At 42.6% G+C, this 23,820-nt stretch overlaps 1 long non-coding RNA gene and 1 pseudogene across 1 annotated transcript; both read right to left on the reverse strand.

The window, feature by feature from the left end:
* Positions 1–5,144: 5,144 nt before the first annotated feature.
* On the reverse strand, positions 5,145–7,923 carry LOC109275599 (probable RNA polymerase II nuclear localization protein SLC7A6OS; annotated as a pseudogene).
* Positions 7,924–12,871: 4,948 nt separating this feature from the next.
* Positions 12,872–23,766, reverse strand: LOC109275793 (uncharacterized). Its single transcript, XR_002084377.2, has 3 exons — positions 23,659–23,766; positions 20,834–20,870; positions 12,872–13,090 (listed from the first exon to the last, which is right to left on the reverse strand). It is a non-coding gene; the product is annotated as an uncharacterized LOC109275793 (long non-coding RNA).
* Between the last annotated feature and the right edge of the window lie 54 nt (positions 23,767–23,820).

Genomic DNA, 23,820 nt, shown 5'->3' on the forward strand with positions numbered 1-23,820 from the left:
GATATTTGCAATTGACATATCTAATAAAGGGTTAGTATCCAAAATATATAAAGAACTTATACAACTTAACACCAAAATAACAAATAGTCCAATTAAAAATGGGCAGAAGACATGAACAGACGTTTCTCCAAAGAAGACATACAAACGGCCAAGAAACACCTGAAAAGATTCTCAACATCATTCATTATCAGATAAATGCAGTCAAAACCCCAATATCATCTCACACCTGTCAGAATGGCTAAAATCAAAAACTCAAAAAACGACGAGCGTTGGCAAGGATATGGAGAAAAATGAACCTATGCACTGCTGGTGGGAATGCGAACTGGTGTAACCACTGTGGAAGACAGTATGGAGGTTCCTCAAAAAAATTAAAAATAGAACTACCCTATGATCCAGTAATCATACTACTGGGTATTTACTCAAAGAATATGAAAACACTAGTTTGAAGGGGTGTATGCACTGCTGTGTTTACTGCAGCATTATTTACAATAGTCAACTATGGAAGCAGCCCAAATGTCCATCAATAGATGAATGGGTAAAGAAGATGGAGTTTATGTATATACAATGAAATATTATTCAGCCATAAAAAAGAATGAAATCTTGCTATTTGCAATGACGCAGATGGAGCTACAGAGTATAATGCTAAATGAAATAAGCCAGTCGAGAAAGACAAATACCATATGATTTCACTCATGTGTGGAATTTAAGAAACAAAACAAATGAACAGAGGAAAAGAAATAAGAGACAAACCAAAAAACAGACTCTTAACTGTAGAGAACAAACAGATAGTTACCAGAGGGGAGGTGGGTGGAGGGATGGGAAAGGAAAAACAAAGTTTTTAATTTTTATATCTAGTTTATCTATTTTTTCTTTTGTTACTTGTGCTTTTGGTGTCATATCTAAAAAACTACTGCCTGATCCAAGGTTACAGAGATTCACACCTATGTTGTCTTCAAAAAGTTTTAGAGTTTAAGCTCTTTCATTTAGGTTTTTGGTCCATTCTGAGTTAAAAAATCCATTTTGAGTTTTCTATATGGTGTGAGGTAGGGGGCCAACTTCATTCATATTTATATGGATATACAGTTGTCCCAGCAATGTTTGTTGACTATTCTTTCCTCAACGAATAGTTATGGCATCCTTGTCAGAAATCAATTGACAAGAAACATGAGGGTTCATTTCTGGACTCTCGATTCTTTTCTACTGATCTACACATCTATCCTTATGCCAGTACCATATTCTATATGTCTTGATGACTGTAGCTTTGTAGTAAGTTTTAAATTCAGGAAGTGTGAGTCTCTTTATTCTTTAAAGAATAAAGTATTTAAAATATTTAAATTATTGTTTAAAAATATTGTTTTAGCTCTTCTGGATTCGTTAAATTTTCCTAAAATTTTATGATCAGCTTGTCTAATTTTTCGAAGGGGTCAGCCTGGGATTTTGATAGGGGTTGTTTGAATCTGTAGATCAGTTTGGGAGTAGTACTGCCATAGTAGCAACATCAAGTCTTCCAATTTACACACATGAGATGTCACCTTTTCCTCTTAACAGGAGCCCTGACTGCAGATCCAGTTGGGCTAGGCTGGGTCTAGGAATTGGGGGCAGCCTGGACAAGTTTCTAGAGTCTAGGGTGCAGGTCATTAACACCCTTTCCTCCCTTACTCCTACCACCTCGAAGTCCCCTCCCCTCCTACCTTTGAATTGCCACCATTACCACCACAATCAGTAGCAGGTATGAGGCCTTTCACTTCCATGAAACCAGACGGCTAGTTGTCTCTAAGTTTCCGGGCCTCTGATACCAGCAGCTACCCCATAGAGGGACGATCCCACAAATCATAGTAACTAGTGAGGACTGCTTTAAGGTGTGGCATTTGGGTGGCCCCGGACTCCCCACTCCCTGAGGAGGATGGTTGTGAGTGTGTTTGCTCCTGCCAGAGTGGGCAGTGTCACCATGGGAACCGAGGACGCCAAAACTAGCTATTTTCTCTTGACTCTGAGAAGCTGAGTCTCTGCGCTGTTCTCTCCTCCCAGGCCAGCCTCACTGGATATTATACTCTTCTGCCCGGAAGGCCAACTAATTCCTAGTACATCTTTCCTTCGGAAAGGCTGAAGGTCTAAATACAACTCCAATTTATACAGTGAATTGTATCTTATGATAGGTATAAAGGTATGGCTCGCTCTCATCTGGCTCCAAGAGTGCATAGTTCGGCTCTTTTAGCAGTTCGGGAAGAGTTTTGTTATCTGGCTATTTACTGTACAGGCTGAAAATGGGGGTGAGAGGGCTAGAGTGCCCTCTCGGAAGAGGCTGGGGACAGTGGAGGTGATGGTGGCGGTCACGGTGCACCCGCCGTCCCGCCCCCCCACCCAGTCCCAGGGCAGCCACCGCTCTGCCTGCCCTTTGTCTGGTCCCCTCCGTCGCCGGTGGGTGCTTTCCCCGCGGTGGTATCCGCAGGAGGGGCCCCAAACAGAGACCATAGGTGTTCCAAGAGCGCCGCATCTCGCAAATGAACTGACCTGAAATCGAGTCCTGCGTGGGGTCGGTGGGCCTTTTCCGGGTTTGTCCAACCTCTGAACCTGCTTCTCCAAGGCTGGATTTCCATAATAAAAATCCCGCATCCCCAGGCGGTCGGGTGCACCCGGAGCTGGAGGGGCCTCAGCTCAGCTACAGGAAACCTAGGCTGTCCCCCAGGCTGGCACTGTCCCTGCAGACGTTGCCCACGGCCAGGGTGGCTCCCAGCAGAGCCAGGGTCACGGTGGGGGCTGCGCGCCTTCCTAGGCCGTGGTCTGCAGCAGACCATCGGCAGGCTTTCTATGGAGAGTTTAGCTAAGCTACTCCAAGGTATTGCCTTCCCTTCTCCCCCCCCCCCTGCCGCCCCCCTCCATTCTGTTTGGCCAAGGGGCTTGCAAGGGCCTCGAACTGACACTAGCCCCCTCCTGCAAGCGCAGGCCCAAGATAGCAGCCACAGAGTCACAAGCAAAGGCAAATTCCAGATATGACTTCCCCAACAGCCCTTGTGGCCAACAATCTCACCTGCCTCCCCAAGCCTTACTCACTACTTAGATAAGACCTACTGGGACTTACCAAAACCACACTCTTTGGTTTGAATTGATCAGTTCAGCCTGGGAACCCCAAAGCACTTCACCCAGGGACCCTAATTAAAGGCATGTGGCCCAGGTCCCACCTCCCCATCTGCACTTTGCCTTGATCTCTCCACCCCTGGAGGAAAGCGGGGTACTTCCCTCAGGACCTGTGAGTAATAAACTTCTCTATTGCAATTTGTCTTGAGGTCTGTTGTTGAAATAGGGTTGGGGAGCAGGGGGCTCACCGTCCAGCAACCCGTGCTCCACTTAACAAATGTTAATTTTATGAAGTCCTAGCACAGTGGCATGAGACGGGAGCCCATGGCCAAGCCACTTTTAACCCCCTCAAGGACTCAACCCTCTGCCGCCATGTGGTGAGAAGATCATAGAGACCAAACCCAGCCAGCTCAGGTCTGGGGACAGGTGGCACAAGAAGATCTCTGGATGGGAACCAGTTTGACCTCTTGGAGGCCAGGAAGTCTATCACGGACCTCAGGGGACTGTGACACAATGGGGAGCAAAACGCGGAGAAAACCCGCCTCCTCATAGGCTGGCGTCTGCAGCCCTTCAGGAATCTGGCTCTTTGGAGCAGGGAACCTGAGGCTGTTTCCTCTGGGATATGACTGCCCCAACCCCTGTCCTCCCTACTATGTGGGGGCCCTGAGTACTAGGATAGGAGGGGGGGAATCCCTTCATGAAATGGGATGCCTGCTGGAGCCTGCTCTGGATAACTGCTGTTCTCTGCCAGGCATCGCCTTTCATACCACAACCGAATTAAATTTCTCACTCTTTGCTGACTTGTTTTTTCTAGCACTGTGATATGACTTTCTCCCCCTGCGGTGTTTCCTGGCTTACTCCTCTTTCTTCTCCTGATGATTTAGGGAGATGAAACAAGCTCTCACTTTGGCAGGACATATACTAAAATAGGAAAATAAAGGTTTGCAGTTTTCAGAACGCTTATGGCAGGCTGCCATGTTATGTCTTTGTTTCGTGCTGTTTTAAAAACTTATTGTTCTAATATTCTTTTGATCTCAAGCAAAGCAGGGAATTCCGTGAAAAGAAAACAAAGAACAAAAATAAAATCATTCTTGTGTGTGTGATTTCTTTGAAATAGTTTGGGATGGTTTTTAAGTTTCTTCATATGGACTGCTATTGTTTGCATTTCAAAACACGAACGCAGCTATAAAATGTTTTGTTTGTTCTTAAATGTATTATTCGATGTCATCCTATACGAATTTACAATATACATGCTTATATTTGCTCATGATACAAAAGATTTCGAGAAATCTTCGTAATACTACAAAGAAGTGTAACAAATAGAAAGCTTACGTTTTCGTTTGAACCGATGTTTTCCTTCAATCAAACAAAAATAGGAGAAGAGGGAAGTCACTGATTTTTTTTTTCTTTTGCTCTGCTGTTTCCTTTTCATGTTTAAAGTTAGTTTTCACTAAACACAGTATCACATTCACACATTCCCTGTTTCTTGGCACCACTGCCAGAGGAAGACAGCGATATTTACAACCATTATCAAAGTCAGAAAGCAGGGAGGTGGAGACAGCTGTTAACCAAAGCCTCTCAGAGCTCAGGCAGATTCTATTTCCTTCACTAATGACTATTACTATCCAGCCTGTGCTGCCATAAGGGTCCCACTGTAGCCCTTCTAGATTCCCTCTATTAAGAGAAACAGGCTTTTACTGGAGGCAGGTGCCCTGGTGAGGTAGGAAGTCCCAGTGCTGAGGAAACAGGAGCCTCTCCTCCACTTACTGGCTTCAGCACAGGAGGAGAATGGGAAAATGCCTGTGCCAAGAAGCTTCATTTTCACAGCTTATTTTTTTTTTTAACTATAGTATCATTTTTGATGGAGGCAAAGGAGTCCTGGTGTTACTGGAAAAGACAAACTTCTTCAGCACAAGTTTTCACTGGTAGGATGGTGATGTTGGCCATGCATCTTCCTTCCATGTGTTAAGCTAGGAAACCCAAGAAGGCATAACCAGGACAGCTGACGCTGCAGACACAGAGCCCCCAAGGACCTGTGATAGAACCTCATAGATATCACAGGATCATCATCAGTCTGAATCCAGGTCATTGGGGTTGTCAGAGCCAAACTCCTGCACATCTGAAGGATATTTGCTTCACACCTCTGGTCTGCCATTGCCTTTTTCCTTTTCCCTGAGGCTGTCCTATTCATCAGAGCCTCTGGAATCTTCATCTCTGGCACTGTTCACCTCCTGTGGGCACCCACTGTGCCAGTTTTCCTCACTGTTCTCATCATTTTCATCTTCGTAAATGTCCTGTGGTTGCTGGCCATCACTCACCAGCTCCCACTTCTGGCTGTCGTGCTGCACAGAGGAATTCCTCGCTCCATTCTGGAGTGGCCATCTCCAAGTGGTAACTGTCATACACAGTTATCCTTCTGTTCCTCCTGGTGCCCAGCTCTTGATCCATCTGTCCTTGGACACAGTCAACTGCTCACAGATCAACTCTATGCAATTGCAGAGGATTACATCTGAGTCAGATGTTTTCCAGGAGCCATTGGAGGTGACTCCCTACTTGTGGACCAGGTCAACAGCTGGAAGCATGCATCCTTAGCGGCTTCTGGGTTTCCCACGCCTCATCAGACTCCAGGCCACTGGAGGGAATCTCTGGGATCAGTGTCTAGAGATCACCCGACAGTGGCCTTCCAGCCAGATCTCCTTAGGCAAAGCATAGAGGTTGTGCCGGATGTGCCCCTGGGTGCCCAGAATAGTGCAGGGTGGTTTACAGGAGTGGCTGGACTGGATGGCTCCTCTTGGGAGTGCACTGGGGCCACCACCCGCAAGATGTTATTCTCCACTGCTCTCTCCAGATCTTTGTGGGCATCTTTTGGGCCATTCCTGGACTGCAGGGTTCCAAGGTCTTCACAAGTAAAGACAAGAGCTTTGCAGTCTCCCCACTGCACTCTGGCTTCACACAGGCAGACACCTGTCCTGTCTGCCTCCAGGGCAGCTGTCACCAAGCCTCTTATTGCTGTAGTATTTTAAGATTACACTTGACCCTTGAACAACGGGGATTTGAACTGCATCAGTCAGCCCACTTAAACACAATTAAAAATAAATACAATATAGAATATAACATAGTATAGTATAAATACAGTATAGTATTTAGTCTTCCATATGATTTTCTTTTCCCTAACCTACTTTGTTATAAGAATACAATATGGAATACACATGACATACAAAATACATGTTAACCAACTGTTTATGTTATCCATAAGGCTTCTGGTCAATAACAGGCTATTGGTAGTTAAGTTTGGGGGGAATCAAAACTTACATGTGGATTTTCCAGTTCACACAGGATCGATGCTGCTAATCACCATGTTGTTCAAGAGTCAACCATTCTTACAACTCTTCCTTAACAAGGTAAGTGATGTTAATTTCAGCACTGAACAAGCAGCTGCCTCAATCCATCAGGAGGAATCTTTGGGCCTGACCCGTACTTTTAGGGTGTTCAGAACATGTTAACAATTTCACTATTTGTCAGCGCAAGCAACACAAGTAGCAGGTTAAAACCTGTGTGGGTTATGTAAAACAACACAAATAAGAACTGCAGACCTGCAAAGCTTTACCCAATGGCTGAGCAAAGCAGCCACCAGCCTGCGTATTACCTAAAAACTAGATCTAGTCCCTAACTACATGCTGAGATCCTGCAGACTCTTTGCTAGCTGGCTTTAGATATGTCCGCCTGTCTGGAAGTGGGAACAATGTAGGCGCTTCTTGCTAGGGGGGCAATAGGAACTTGAGCTTTTCTTCTGGCCTTGGAGAGGAAAAAAGGGCCCCTGTAATCTGTTCTCCTCTCCTTAATAAACTGAAATTTTAAAATAAGTCATTTTTCTTTCTTACTTATTTTTTAAATTTATTTATTTATTTATTTGGAGAGAGAGAGAGAGAGAGAGCGAGCACGAGCAGGAGGAGAGAGAGAGAGAGAGAGAGAGAGAGTGAGAATCTCAAGCAGGCTCCGAGCTCAGCACCTAGCTGGACAGGGGGCTGTCTCCCACAGCCCTGGGATCATGACCTGAACCAAAATCAAATCAGTTGCCCAACCGACTGAGTCACCCCCGCGCCCCTCATTTGTTTTTCTTGTGATTAGGTTCACTGTCCCTTAGTTACGTCTGAAAATCATTGTCAGCATCTCTTGTCTAGTTTGTCAGCCCCACCTCTCTAGTTGCTGTATATCTGGGCCTTACAAGACCACATCTTTGTCTCACAGATGTCCCAGGGTCTTCTTTACTGACCACTTTCTGAGATGGCAGACAAACCCTGCCCAACTAGACCCCAACTCACATTTCATTTTCCTTGCTTTTTAGCAACCCTCCTTACATATCAGTATATGAGCTGTACTCACACTGAAAGTAACACTGAAAATCCTTGTTGTGTCCCGAAAACTGCTGCACTATCCCAATGACAAACTAAATTAGCTTATTAATTTATTTAGAGAGAGAGAGAGAGAGAGAGAGAGAGAGAAAACACACAGGTGGGGGAGGGGCAGAGAGGAGAGACAGAATCCCAAGCAGGCTCCATACCATCAGAATAGAGCCCAATGTGGGGCTCAAACCACGAGATCATGACCTGAGCTGAGATCAAGAGTCGGACACTTAACCGACTGCGCCACCCAAGCGCCCGTTTTTTTTTAGTCCACTTATTTTAGTTTACATGAGATAAAATTCATTCCTTTCCTGTACAGTTCCATGAATTTTTACAAATTCACGGTAATGTGTACACAGCCACCATAATCAAGATACAGAATTGTCTCATCACCTCCCAGAAATTTCCCTGGTGCTACCCCATTGTAGTCAACCTCTCCCCCCATCTTTACCACCTGGAAGGTGTGAGATCTGTTTTCTACTGCTATAATTTTGCCTTTTCCAAAATGTCATATAGAAGGAACCCTTTACTTAGGCCTCTTTCCCTTGGATGGATGTTTTGTGAAATTCCAAGTTGTTGCATTTATCAGTTGTTCTTTTTTTTTTTTTTTTTTTTTTTTTTTTTTGAGACAGAGACAGAGCATGAACGGGGGAGGGGCAGAGAGAGAGGGAGACACAGAATCCGGGCAGAGAGAGAGGGAGACACAGAATCCGAAGCAGGCGCCAGGCTCTGGGCCATCAGCCCAGAGCCTGACGCGGGGCTCGAACTCACGGACCGCAAGATCGTGACCTGAGCCGAAGTCGGACGCTCAACCGACTGAGCCGCCCAGGCGCCCCTGTTCTTCTTTTTAGTTGTGGTAGATTTGTATAGGTGTACCGTGTTTTATCTGTCTATTGAAAGGCCTTAGGTTTTGGTAGTTATGAATAAAGCCACTGCAAATATTTGCTTACAATTTTTTGTGTGTGAACATAAATTTTCATTTTTCTGGAGTAGATACCTATGTGGGATTGCAGGGTGATATGCTAAGAGGATGTTTAACTTTTTTAAACTGCCAAGCTTTTCCAAGGCGGCTGTACCAGTTTTACCAACAATGTATTTTATTTTATCTCCCTGTTTTTTTTAAAGAAGCAATTTTATTGAGGTAAAATTCACAAGTCACAGAATTTACCCATCTAAAATGTACAATTCAATGGTTTTTAGTATAATCACATGATTGTGCAAACATTACCACAATCAGTTGAGGACATTTTCATCAGCTCAAAAAAGAAACTTTGTACCCATTAGTAGACACTCCTCATTTCTCCCCAACTTCTCCAGCCCCAGGCAGTCAAAATCGACTTTTTGTTTCTGTAGATTTGCTTAGACTAGACATTTCATATTTATGGAATCACATAATATTAGCATTTTGTGACTGGTTTCTTAGCATAATTTCAAGATTCATTCTTGTGGTAGCATATATCAGTATTTCATTCCTTTTTATGGCCAAATAATATCCCAGTGTTTGGATATAACACATTTCATCCATCCATTTGTTGATGGACATTTGGGTTGGATTTTCACTTTTTTGGCAATTATGAATAATGCTTATGAACATGCGCGGATGAGCTTTTGCACGGACACGTGTTTTCATTACTATTGGGAATTACTACCTGGGAATGGAATCGCTGGATGATACGATAACTCTATATTTAATCATTCAATGAACTGCAAGGCTGTTTTCCAAAGCGGCTGCATCATTTTACGTTCCCACCAGTAATGCCTGGGATAACCGTGACCACCTGGGTCTTCCATTGCGCCACACACAATGCAGGGGCTAAGCCAGTGTCTCCGTGATTGCGTAAGTGTGGATGGAGTAGTGTCTGGAGTATTGTACTGGCTAGGCAGAAACAAAGGAATATAGGGTGCTTACAGCAACAGTCTACAGCGGAATGCAGAGCCTAGCGATATTCTATGGTGAGCAGCATTCCCTTGGTCGTCTACACAACTGCAGTCCTTCCAGCCCTCCATCCTTCCTCCAGTGTCCAGGTCTGCAGGGTGGGTTCAGCCAGGCCGCTAGCAGGTCACATAAAGCGGTGGTGGACAGCCGGGAGAAGACTGAGAGACAAAGGCATGACTCCCACAGCTCCATCGGATTCCATAGCCCATCACATACACATACACACCCCATCACAAGGCGACAGCCTTCCCGGGTGTCAATGTCGTGGAGACTGAAGGGCCTTCAAGACCACAAATGATGGTTTTCCAGAGAGATCATTTATATATTAAAGCTGACTCATGGGGGTTATTTCTTGGTGGTGGGTTAAGTGGTGAACTCATCTGTCAAATCTTACTAGCTGCTCGTATGGCATCAACTGCTGGACAAGAGGGGTAGTTCCTGAGGCTAGTGAGGTAGGCAGGAGCCAGGTCAGCAGTAGAATTTTGTGTCACTCCAAGGAACCTGGGCTTTCCTTTGAAGATGACAGCCACGAAGGCACCTTTGTCCGGGAAGCATGGAGTCCTGCCACAATCACCCGGCTCACCCCCTGACCATATGTCTCAAGCCATTCCTAATCTGGTTCCCCTCCTGAGAGCTGGACTCTAAATTTGACCCTATTTTTCTAAGCAATAACAAATCTGATTGTGATGATTCATAAGACAATGTTGCCAATTCCAAATCTGTCCTGAACATATGTGGGGCAGTCCAGGTGAAAGGGCAGGATAGCTAACGGGACAGGTAATCCACACATTCCGTTCTGGGGGTGAAATAGTTTAGCAATAGAATTTACAGGTATAGTGGAGGCTGTATTGCGCCCTGTTGCCATTGAGAGACATATTTGCCAGCTGCAGGTAACGTTGCTAGGAAATTCACCAAGAGGCTTTATTGAGAATCTTAAGCAGACACCAGAAAAAAATGTTTGTGAAAAACAGTGCTAAAAGCAAACGAATTGAAGCCAGGGACATTTAGTTGTACTGAATGATTCACTGATTGACTGATTAATTGATCAGAGCTAGAAGATTTATTTAAAATATAAATCCGGGGTGCGTGGGTGGCCCAGTCGGGTAAGCATCCCACTTAGGCTGAGGTCATGATCTCACTGTTTGTGAGTTCTAGACCCTCGTCAGGCTCTCTGCTGACAGCTCAGAGCCTGGAGCCTGCTCCGGATTCTGTGTCTCTCTCTTTCTCTGCCCCTCCCCCACTTGTGCTCTGTCTCTCCCTGTCTCTCTCAAAAATAAATAAACATTAAAAAAATAAAATATAAATCCTATAGGATAGGATACCAGTTACACAGTATTCAGGAGGCAGAATTTAATGGGCAAAATCCTGTACAGAGTGGGGAGATTGATCTTTATGGGAGGATCACTGCTTTCTCCTTGGGTGTAGGCAGGAGGAGGAAAGGAGGCTCAGCATTTCCAGGTTTTCCCCTGAAAGTCCGAAGAAGTCTACGCATGTCCTACATACATCTATAGTATCTTTGAAATCTAAATTCAAGACAATTTATGAGCTTGAAGGGGTTAGATTTACTCTGGAGGTGAGATTGAAATGACAATGCTGTCTGCACACAGCCTGTTCTTTCTATATATTTGGGTGTGTCTCACACTGCATAGTTGGATTGTGTGTGTGTGTGTGTGTGTGTGTGTGTGTGTGTGTGTGTGTGTGTGTTTATCTGAGAATCTTTCCGTCATATTGAGGATCAAATACATTTACTTACCTTGTTATAGTTTGCAAATCAATATAAAAACTTGGTGAAAGATTCAGGGCTTAAGGAGCACTAAACCCATACCTAGATTTGGGTTGATTTAGGCAGGGCATTGCTGGGGTGGTGAGGAGGCAGAAGGTGTACACCAGAGGACTGGGCGTTAGAACTGGTAAGTGACTAAGCCACGTGAAAATTATGTATAGATTTTAGAGGCCATTAGGGTGTAATGACAAAGGGACAGAGGAGTTGTTTTGGGGTGCTGGAACTTCTCTGGATCCTGATCGTGATGGAATTTATACAAATCAATACATGTGTTAAACCTGTAAGAAGTCAGTTTTACTGTATTTTAATTCAAAACATAGGAATTTACAATTTAACCCCGAAATAAGTAAACTTCCTATGTCTGACCACCCAAAGTGACATTTGTTTCTTAACCAAAGTCTGATTTCTCTGTGATGTCTCTTCAGATGTCAGTGTTTTACCTATAATTAAAAATGGCAAAGTTTATCAGCCTTTCCAAGATTAATATCTGATGCTGCAGCTGTCACAAGATTTGGTATTTATGGTGAGCACTGGGAACACTGCTAACAAATTTCTAAAAATAACCAAGGGGGGACTGTAGGTTGGGGTTAGGGTTGGATTGGGGTTGGGATTCTGTGAGGTTTGAGTGACATACATAGTAAATGGGTGGGGAGGGAACCTTGAGCAGAGGTATTTACACAGAATTCAGGGAAGGGTCCATGCTCTAGCCATGTTATCCCCAGGAGCAGGACCTCCAGCTATTTGCTTCTGACAGGTGGAATAAGGAGAGTTTTGATTTTATGCCCTACACTCTTCCGTGTTGTTCAGATTTGCAGCTAAAAACATGTGCTTGTTTTATAAAAGAAAAAGCAAGTGCTGAGAAAGAAGACAGTGAAGTTTATGAAGATAAGCTAAAAAGTAACTAAAACTAAACTTTTTGGTCTATCTTCGCAAACTTTCCCAGCAGGTCTGAATTTGCCTCTGGTTTCCCTGTGGCCTCGGGAAGAATGCTGCTGCCCTGCCATCTAGTGGCGACATGGCAGAGGCACCTTCCAACCAGCGTTTCAGCAAAGCAAACATTTGCTTTACCGACTTTGAAGAAGACAGCAACTATACGTTGTTCTGACTAAAACTTTGATTTGCCAAAGCCTTATGGATACCAAACACAGGTCAAGCATTCTTTTTTATGGTAAAAATCTCATCCTTTTGGCATCATCAAGGAACAAAACTTCTCCACTCAAAGCTTAGCTCTCAAGGACCTACATAAAAATTAAATTAAACCATTTCTTAAACTGAATATATTGAACAAAACAACGTTTCTTTTAGAGCTCATGGTTGAAAAAAATAAAACAAGGGGTGCCTGGGTGGCTCAGTCAGTTGAGCTGTCCGGCTTTGGCTCAGGTCATGATCTCACGGTCTGTGAGTTCGAGCCTCGGGTCGGGCTCTGTGCTGACAGCTCAGAGCCTGGAGCCTGTTTTGGATTCTGTGTCTTCCTCTCTCTCTGCTCTTCCCCCGCTCATGCTCTGTCTCTCTCTCTCTCTCTCTCTCTCTCAAAAATAAGTAAACATTAAAAAACAAAACAAAACAAAACAAAACAAAACAATATCACCGGGAAGAGCCCGGTTTCATCGTAACGAATCAGTAAATCCAGAGCCCGGTGTAGCAGTATATCCTATATTGGTTTGCTAGGCCCACTGTAACAAAGTGCCACAGAGTGGGTGGCGTAAATGACAGAAGTTTGTTGTCCCACAGTTCTGGAGGATGGAAGTCCAAGACCAAGGTGCTGGCAGCATTGGTACCTTCTGAGGGCTGTGAGGGAAGGATCTGTCCCACGCTTCCTTCTCTTTGGCTTGTACTCCCCCTGCGTCTTTACCGTGTCTTCCCTTCATCTGTATCTCTGTGTCCAAATATCCCCTTTTAATAAAGACATCAGGCATATTGGATTAGTACCCACCTATTGGCCTCAGTTCAACTTGATTAGCCCTTTAAAGACCCCATTTCCAAATGAGGTCACATTCTGAGGTAGTGGTGGTTAGGACTTCAACATCCGAATTGGGGGAGGGGTCCGTGCACAGTTGAACTCCGATTTGGCCTTCGATGAGCTGAATCACCAGTCTATTTTGATGAACAATAAGCATGAGGCAGTCAGTACAAAGAAGGGTGCTGTTACCATTCCATAGCTGCCATGGATGGAAGGGCATAACCAAGAGCTGGGCAAGACCCGTGGAGTATGATGGATGGTGGGGATTGTTGCTCCGACAGGCAACGGGGCAGGTAGTGTGGAAATGCATCGTGTGAAGTGGGGCGGGGAGCTGGGCCCAGGCATTAAGGGAAAGTGCATGGTCTGGCAGTGGGGTATAGGGACCCATGTCGGGCAGAGAAGAAAATGGGCCAGTGTAGGTCCTGGGAGCAGCTTCACTGAGGTGTGATGAGGGAAGAGCTGAGCCACTCACCTGCAGAATGTGCATGGAACCGCTAAGCTGTGGACAGGGGAAGGATTGAGCTTTGCTGCTGTAGGCACCACCGTGGCATGGGCACATCTGAGCTGGCATGATTGTGTTGCTTCCTGTGAGTGCGGCTAGGCTCTGGGGAGTTGTTTGCGGCTCAGAACCCTTCTAGGCAGCCTCCATTTCTCTCAAACGTCAATAGCAACTGGGAGGATAAATCTGTGCTTGGGTTTGTCCCCTCTGCTATAACAGTAATTTAACATCATGTGAGAGATTTCTGATGTAATTCAACCATTTCCTAGGTTGTCTGGGAAGTTTATTTGGAGGTCTGGGAGATATAGTAAATCCTGGGAGTGTTCTAATGAGGTCTGATCAATCTTTGATGTAAAGATCTAAAATCTTATAAGCATCTTGGAAATACATGAATTATTATTAATTTAGCTTTAAGGCTTACACAAGATGTAGAAGCATACTCTGTTTGCTTGGTCATATCTACACAGATAGAATTTTCCAAAATGTGGAAATCACCTCATTATACAGATTTGGACATCATAATGACAGTTAATAAAATGAAATTCTAATTGAGTCTTCATTAAAAATTTTTTTAATGTTAATTTATTTTTGAGAGAGAGAGAGAGAGAGCATGAGCAGGGGAGGGGCAGAGAGAGAGAGAGGGAGACACAGAAATCGAAGCAGGCTCCAGGGTCTGAGCTGTCAGCACGGAGCCCAATGCGGGGCCTGAACTCACAAACTATGAGATCATGACCTGAGCCAGAGTCTGATGCTTAACCAACTGAGCCAATCAGGTGCCCCTTGAGTTTTCATTTTTATTGCTAAGTTTTTTTTAAGGAGAAGAACTTGCAGAAGGTAAGCAAGAAAAACACCTTGGTTCTAGAAGATTAGAACATATTCAGCAAAATGAACACATCTATATAAATGGTATACAAACAGTTCTTTCTGGTTTTCCTGTGACCCATTAGTAGAGATCTGACTGGCAGGTATTTCTGCAATTAATTGATTCTAGAAAATTTGGCAAGGCTTGCTGTTCTCTGCCTCGAGAATTGGAAACGGCCCAGTTTATAAATATGAATATAACAGTGTCCTTTATGTGTTCAATGTTTTGGGAAAAGTCTCTGTCAAAAGATATGGTTTTTGTGACTTATAATACTTGATCTCAAATATTTATACATAAAGTACCGATGCTCTGTTCTAAGAAATATTTTACCAAATTCAAAGTATACCGATATGTGAAAGCCACGACCTAAGTGTACGTGTTAGTTGCCTTCTCCTCAAGATCCACTCTCCATGATTGTCTACCCAGTCCTGGACTGAGGGGGCCTGACCTATATGGACTGCTTCAAGATTTCCCTTTGCCTCCTGGCTTCAGGATGGGTCCAGCCAATGGAAGTAGGGGTTATCAGAAGAAGACCCACAGGTGGGAGGAAAATACAGGCAGATATTTATTCTCCTAGCTTCCTTCCTGTTGAGTTTCTGACAGGGGTGCTCTGAACCTAACCAGAGGTCACAGCTCCTGCCAGGTGGCCGCTTCCAAAGAGCTGCCTCCCCAAACTCATGTGACTTTAAGTCTTCACATTTAGAGATAATAACTGTTCCTTAAGGTTATAAACCCCAGGGAACTGCACCATCAATTGTCACCTTCTGAAAACTCTGCCATGTATTTCAAGCAGTCCCTTTGATTAAATTCTCCTCAAATTACCCAGGTTTTTTTCCGTCTTATTTTTGTCAAGGCATTGATTATATAGTGTGTTTACTCTTTTCTTTGTGTGAACTAAGCATATGGCAGAAAACAGTAACATACAATCTCTGTGAAAAACTGGGGAGATTTTGTACTATAAAGCTGCTCTATTAATACATCTCGTCCTCCTTTTCTTTTAGTAGAAACCGGTGCTCCAATTTCTAGTCAGCTCTGAGTCTCTCTTGAGGTCAGCTTAGCCACAACCAGTCAGGATTCAAGGGGCTATTTATACTTTGTTATTGTTTGGGTTGGGTATTTTATGCCCCCCAAGTGCAACAACCATCCTCTAGAATATGTGAGGTAGAAGGAAGAAAGATTTCCTTCTTAATATTATTGAAAAAATAAGTTTTTTATTTGCGTCCTTGTCCCTTCCCCTCAACAGGCCGCTGAACTTCTCACCTTATTCTTTTATTACATGGACATATTCTGCTGCATTAAAATGCTAGACTCTAGAAGCCAGAGACATAAGTTAGCCTCTCATAGTTGAAAATGTGTGTGTGTGTGTACGATATAGTGAGTCGTGTCCCCTCAAAATTCGTGTGTTGAAGCCCTAACCCAACAATGTGACTCAATTTCGAGATATGACTTTTAAGAGTTTAATTCCATTGTAGTCTAAAAATATACTTCGTATCACTTGTAGTCTTCTAAATTTTTTAAGGTGTACTTTATAGCCCATGGGGTGCCTGGGTGGCTCAGTGGGTCAAGTGTCCTACCCTTGATTTCAGCTCAGGTTGTGATCTCAAGGTTCATGGAATTGAGCCCAGTTTTGGGCTCTGCGCTGACAATGTGGGGCCTGCTTGGGATTCTCTCTTTCTCCCTCTCTCTCTGCCCCTCCAGCAAGTTCTCTCTCTCAAAAATAAATAAATAAATAAATAAATAAATAAATAAATAAATAAGAAGGTGTACTTTATGGCCCAGAATGTGGTCTGTCTCGGTGAATGGTCTCTGCAAGCTTGAAAAGAATGTGTATTCTGCTTTTCTTAGCCAGAATATTCCATAAATGTCAATTAGATCAATTTATAGTATTGTTCTGTTAAACTATATCGTAAATGATTTTTCTGCCTGCTTGATCTGTTAGTTATTGACGGACAAATGTTGGATCTCCAGCTATAATAGCGCATTGGTCTATTTTTCTTTTTTTTCTATTAGGTTTTGCCTCACATATTATGATGCTCTGCTGTTAGGTGCATGCATGTTTAAGAATGTAAGTCTTCTTGGAAAATGACCCCTCTATTATTCTGTAGTGTCGCTTTTTATCCCTGATAATTTTCCTTGTTCTGAAGTCTACTTTGTCCAAAATGAATATAACTACTTTAGTTTTCTTTTGATTAGCATTATCGTTGTAATCTTTCTCCATACCTTTACTGTTAATCTATTGGATTCTGTATATTCAAAGTGGTTTTCTTGTAGACAACTTATGGTTGGGTCTTACTTTTTTTTTTTTTTAATCCACTCTGACAATTTCTGTCTTTTAATTGGTATAATTAGACCCATTCACATTTAAAGTGATTATTGAGCACTGGGTGTTATATGTAAGTGATGAATCACTAAATTCTACTCCTGAAATTATTATTACGCTGTATGCTAAGTTGGATTTAAATAAAATTAAGAAATTTTTTTAAAAAGCTATATTAAAAAAATAAAGTGATTATTCATGTATTTGGGTTAATATCAGTCATACTTGTAAGTATTTTCTATTTGTTGCCAGAGGCTTCTTTTTCTACTTTCTTTGAGTTTCATTGAGCATGGTTTATTTTTTAAGTTTATTTATTTATTTAGAGAGAGAGAAAACAAGGGAGGGGCAGAGAGAGAAGGAGAGAGAGAATGCCAAGCAGACTCTGGCACCGTCAGCACAGAACCTGACACAAGGCTTGATCTCATGAACTGTGAGATCATGACCTGAGTCGAAATCAAGGGTCAGACACTTAACCGACTGGGCCACCCAGGTGCCCTGAGCATTTTTTATTAGTAAACAGTTATACTTCTTTCATAAAAAATTAGTGGTTTCCCTAGAATTTGCAATATACTATAATATTTGTGGGGCTAAAAAAATTTTTTTAATGTTTATTTGAGAGACAGAGACAGAGCATGAGTGGGGGAGGGGCAGAGAGAGAGGGAGACACAATCTGAAGCAGGCTCCAGGCTCTGTATTTGTGGAGTTTTAGAACCACCACTGTGTATGTACAGATATACAGGAAGGAAAAAATTGCAAATGTTTCAATTTGAAGAATTTAAGTGAAGGGTATATGAATGTTTGCTGTTCAATTCTTTCTATTTTTTTGTATGGCTGAAATTTTTCAAAAAAAAGAATATGGGGGGAGGAATGCTACTGTACCGTTGTTGGAGGCCAGCCAGCCAGCCTGATTTTTTTTTTCTTTCTTGTAGTCAATTCGCTTTTCACCTGAATGGTTGAAGTATTCTTTCTTTATCCTTAAGGTGGAATAACTTACCTCTGATATTTACAGTTGTAAAGCGTCCCTTAATAACTTTTCCTTGAATGCGGTGTGCATCTCCACCTAGAAGCTCAATTTTTTTTTTTCTGGGTAATCACCTTTATTAAATCTTCTGGCCATTATGGGGGTTACTTTGCATTTAGGACACAAATTATCCTCACGTTGGATCATTTCTATCTTCTGTTTCTCTGGGCTTCTCTGTGTTTTCTTTAATTTCTTTTTTTTTCAACTGCATGTACTCTGATCATCTTAAGCTTTTCTCTTAACTTGATTTCCAAAGGTGTCTCTTCTATTCCTTGCTATTTGTAATTCAGTGTATTAATTCTGTAATTGTGGTTTTTGGCCCCTCAATTTATATGTATATACGTATATTTTTAAAATGTTTATTTATTTATTTTGAGAGGGGGAGGGGGAGGGGCAAAGGGAGAGGGAGAGAGAGAATCCCAAGCAGGCTCAAAGCTCAGAGTAGAGCCTAACGCAGGGCTCAATTCTATTAGTGTGAGATCATGACCGGAACCTAAATCAAGAGTTGGTCACTTAACCGACTTAGCCACCCAGGTGCCCCTCCAGGTGGAACCTGGAGTCTGCTTCAGATTCTGTGTCTCCCTCTCTCTGCCCCTCCCCTGCTCATGCTCTGTCTCTGTCTCTCAAAAATAAATAAACATTAAAAAAAATTTTTTTAGCTCCACAAATATTATAGTATATTGCAAATTCTAGGGAAACCACTAGATGCGGGTCTCGATCTCACAAACCGTGACACCATGACCTAAGCCAAAGTCAGACACTTAACATACTGAGCCACGCAGGCACCCCTCAATTTATATTTTTCAGTCTGAAGCTCTCCTTTTTATCATTTTCTTTTGTTTCTCTTTACTCTCTTCTTGATGAAGTCTTATTTTTAATTAGTATGTATACAATTCACAGAGATATAAAATGTCTTGCTATTCCTTTATGTATTCCTATAGATCATTTTCTTTAACATTCCTTGCATGATTTCCTCCTTCCTTGCCTCCCCCACTTTCCCATTTTCATTGTTAAATGCACCGAGCCATTGTTCTGCTTTTTGCAGTTTCAACGAATAGTCCATCCCTTTGAGGAACACGCTCAACCTTTGGGTCATTTCCCAATGGGAAACTGGACTCAGAGACGGAGTGATTGCCAAGAATAGGGGGGAAAGAAAGGCTATCCCCTCAGTTGGTAATCTTCAGATTGCTTGCAATTCTTAGATTTGTGGTTTTTCCAATATGATTTCAGGTGGTGGTGTGGTGAGGAGTCAGGCCTCTGTCTTTCCACTTTGCTCCAGAATCTTCTACTTCCCTCCTTGATATCAGTTTTTGAAGTTTATTACCTTACATTATCTCTGTTTATTGCCAATTATTAATGATTTTTTGGGAGGCAAGGATTTAAAAAAACTTATTTGGGGGACATTTGTTAAGAAGTAGGGAAAGCAAAATGTGGGTCAGTCTTAATTCTCCCTTTTAACTTAAAAGTCTATTACTCTCCACCTTGTCATGTTTATATTTAAAAGCAGGTCACAGGAAGAGGGAATTCCTTTTTTTTTTTTCTTTTTGAGAGACAGAGAGAGAGAGAACACATATGCGTGCGAGTGGGGAAGAGGCAGAGAAAGAAGGAGAGAGAAAATTTTAAGCAGGCTCCATGCCCAGCACAGAGCTTGACTCAGGGCTCAATCCCACGACCATGAGATCATGACCTGAGCTGAAACCAGAAGTAGGGTGTTTGACTGACTAAGCCACCCAGGCTCCCCAGGAAATACTTCTCAAAAGGAACAAACCCTAATGCTTTGAGCTGAGCATGATGTCAGAAGTCATCCACTCCTCAAGTTCACAGAGCTAGTTAATGACTGAGCTGGGACTACCTAAAGGTCTCTTGATATTTTTTCCCCCCGTCTTCCTCTTTCTCACTAATGGGTGGAATTCTCTCAGAGAGAGAAGTATGTGTGTAGTTTTCATGCTGGTGACTTTCCTTCCCTGCCTCTAATCATACTACATCCCTCTGAGTCTTTGTAAAAGACACCCTGGTGGCCCGGAAATTGGGGCTCTAAGTATAACACTAAAAAAGCACACACTGGATAAAGACTCCATAAAATGAAGAGAGAACACTAGGGGAAAAGTGTAAGCTTTTTTCTTTCTCTTTTTCTCTCTAGTTTAAAAAAAACCCTCGACCAAACAAACAAACAAACAAAACCAAAAAAATGCCACCAAGAGGCATAAATCATTTTAGGGTACGAAACATTGTAAAAGTGAGGAGTTTGATTTTCTGGGCTGATTCACCTCAGCTGCTATGACAGGCAATGAGAATTGAGAAATGGTCCCCATGAGAACTGTATAATGAGTATACGCCTTGGGTTTTAATATTGTCAGTTGGAAAATGACTTAAGAACAAGATAAAGGAGCGTAGTTTAGCAGGGAATGTAAAAACACAATCTGCCTTGAATGTTATAACTCCCCAAAGGGTCAGGCCTATCTCTGATCCGTGAGGTATCTCAGAATGCACCCCGTCTATTACACTGGGAGCTTTCCCTCTTCAGGAAGTAGAGCTATGAAGCTGTCCCCAAACTTATTGGTCACTATCCACCGTTAAAACCAGAGGGTTAAATATTTCTCCAGCTCCCCAGAAGTGCAGAGTCCTATTGCTTAAAGAGATTTTGATCTTTATTCTACAATGCGGATCTTAGTTGATTCTGACTTGGGGACATCCAGAAATAAATTAAACTTGACCCCTAGCTGCAAGAAAAGGACAAAAAGGAAGTACAAAAAGTACAAAGAAAAGTATTTTCTGTCAAAGTCAGTTGAGTATCAAACACTTAGAATTCATAAATAATCCAGAATTGCACGTGTGGAATATGCATGGCATGAGAGAATGAAACAATGATGGAAGTCTTTAGGTTCAAAACATAAAACATGGGAGCGAGTGAAAGACCCTTTTGGTTCCGAGAGGTAAGAGAGTTTCATCAAAAGAGGACAGGCTCTGAGATACTCACTTGTGCAAGTACGTGATTATAATCCTCAGTTCCTCATCTGTAAATTACAGATCATAATTGTAAGTATTCATGTTTATTACAAAGATTAAATAGGATAATCTGTGCAAAATGCCTGAATTAGACTAAACACCCACTAAAAGTTTATTGATGTTATCATTGTTATTATTTTTCCCTGAAGACTAGAGTTCACATTGCTTTTACTCTTGCTTATATTTCTTGCAAGGACCAGTCCAGCAATTTCTTCTATCTTGCTCATATAAAAATAAAGGGAAACCTCTCTGACATGGAATCAGGAGACTAGAAGGAGCCTTACCATTCCATGTCAATTATAGGAAGAATTGTCAATTATAGACCCCAGCAGAAGAATCATCAATAAGAAGGAATCATCAATTACAGACCCCAACAGGGAAAGATGTACATTGCATCCCCTACAAGAAATCAATTCCCTCTGCAACTCAGCCAATGAGAAACTCTTGCTTTTCTCCAACAAACTTTTGTTCAAAACAACCCCTCCCAATTTCCTCATCCTTGTCTGTAAAATTACATTCCAGAAACCACTTCTGTCCCACTCTCAGACCCTGTGTTTTGGGTAGGATTATCCTAACTCCCAGCTTCAGGATATGTGGCCAACCTGACCATTCCACCCCCCTAAACAGGCTGCTTAGTTTAAGACTGGGCAGATGACTCAAATTAGACCAATGATTTTGCTAGATTCCATAGGAAAGCAAGAACTGCTAACCTATTAGAGTCTGAGTCTAGAGGTACCAGCGGTCACCATAGGGAAAAGGCTGCCTGGGAATGGAATCAGCACAGAGGAATGCAGAACTGAGAGATAGAGGTGGTTCTTTAATAAAATGTTTGAATTTCTGGCTCCAGCTGTAACTGAAGACCTACACATGTACCCTTTATTGTTTTATAAGCCAAATGAAGTCTTTTTTTCTTGCTTAAGTCAGTTTGGCTTGAGTTTCTGTCATTGTATTTGAAGTCTTGATAAATAATCCTGTCTTAGAAAGAAATATGAACTAGGCAGTGTAATCCAGTTACTCATTTCTATATTTTTTCCACATTTCCCCCCCTCTCCTCTTGAATTCAGTGCCTTTATGCTCTCATCTTCCCATTTATTTTCTCATGGGAAATAATCTGATAATGTTTGTCCTTGATGCTACAGGGTGAATTTGTGTTACTGTGTTATTTTTCTTAGAATATTGACATTTGAGGCCTTACATTTATTCCTACACTGAAAGGCTTTGTTCCTGTTAAATTACTTAGCCTTAGATAAGTAGGTATGTCAAAATTAAAAGAAACATTAAAAATGTATCAACCAAATAACAATGCGTGACTCTTATTTGGATTCTAATTCAAACAAACGAAAGTTTAAAAATAAATGATGATATAATCAGGGGATTGAACATTGGATATTTGGTATTCAGAAATAATTGTTAAAATACTTATGTGTCATCATGCTAACATGGTAATTTTTAAAGAGTTTCTATTTTCAGGAGATAAATATGTAGATGTTTTGGATGGAACGATATAATATTTGAGATTTGCTTCAAAATATTCCAGGGGTCCCTGGGTGGCTGAGTCAGCCAAACTCTAGATTTTGGCTCAGGTCATGATCCCAGGGTCATGGGATTGAGTCCCAAGTAGGGCTCTGCACTGAGTGTGGAGCATGCTTGGGATTCTCTCTCTCTCCCTCTCTCTTTCCCACTGCCCCTCTCCCCCATTTGCATGCTCTCTCTAAAATAAAAATAGTAATAATAAAAAATAAACAAAATATTCCAGTAGGTAAAAGGTAAGAGGACAGGAGGTACAGATGAAACAAAATGTGAGATAAATTAATAATGGTTGAAGCTGGGGTGATGGGTTGAGCATGGGGTTCATTATCTTAAATTCTAACTTTATAAGTTTGAAATTTTCCCTCAGAGATTTTTAAAAGTAATAAATAGAAATGGCCAAGGCTGCTATGTGCCTATCCAGAACCTATGCTCTCCTTCTCCCTTACAAGCAGAACCCCTACATGGTTGAGGATGCAATGTAACTATCTAAATCAAAAAACTTTTTGATGATTTTTTTCTTCCAGTCTTGCTTGCAGATGTGAATGACCTGTGAAATCAGATAGAAGCCATTGGGTGTGGCTTCCATGAATGTGACCCTGGTCTCTTTTCTGCTGCCTTAGACCAAGACCTGAGGAAGGAATTGGCAGGGTCATCTTGCTTCACAGACAACCCGAAGACCAGAATGCATGACGCTGTGGAGGGTGGTGCCAAAAGTTAGAAGGAATCTGCATAGTTGATGACTGTGGAGATGCCACGCCAGCTCGGGGATACTTTCCCTTTTTTTTTTTTTTTCAAAAGGGATAACTAACCTTTTTTATCTTTTTTTTTTTTAATTTTTTTTTATTTTTGAGACAGAGAGAGACACAGCATGAACGGGGGAGGGGCAGAGAGAGGGAGACACAGAATCGGAGGCAAGCTCCAGGCTCTGAGCCATCAGCCCAGAGCCCGAAGCGGGGCTCGAACTCACGACCGCGAGATCATGACCTGAGCTGAAGTCAGACGCCCAACCTACTGAGCCACCCAGGCGCCCCTGACCTTTTTTATCTTAAATTTGTATTCGTGCTCACAGAGGCTGTAAACTCTATGAGGACAAGGTCCCTCCCCGTCTCTAAGTTCACAAACTTGGGTGCTTTTTGGAGTTATCTGGGGTGCTTTTTAAAATATCAGGGAGTGGGCCCCTCTTCCAGAGTGCCTGATTTCAATGGAATTGGAATTTGTAAAAGCTGCCCTTGGTGATTTTAACGTGCAGCCAGCTTGGACACTCACTGTTAGAGCTCGCGGCCCCTGGCCGGTGGGTGGTGACGGCCAGGGATCACGCCTCACCGCCTGCGCTAGGAGGAGCAGTGGCCCAGGCAGCCGGGCGCTTCAAAGCCCACTCAGCCCCGCCCTTTCCCCGCCCTTTCCCCCCGCTCAGGGGCGGCCCCGGAA

Source organism: Panthera pardus, unplaced genomic scaffold (assembly GCF_024362965.1).
Source record: "Panthera pardus isolate Hobbes unplaced genomic scaffold, ASM2436296v1 HiC_scaffold_15, whole genome shotgun sequence".
NCBI classification, from domain to species: Eukaryota; Metazoa; Chordata; class Mammalia; order Carnivora; family Felidae; genus Panthera; species Panthera pardus.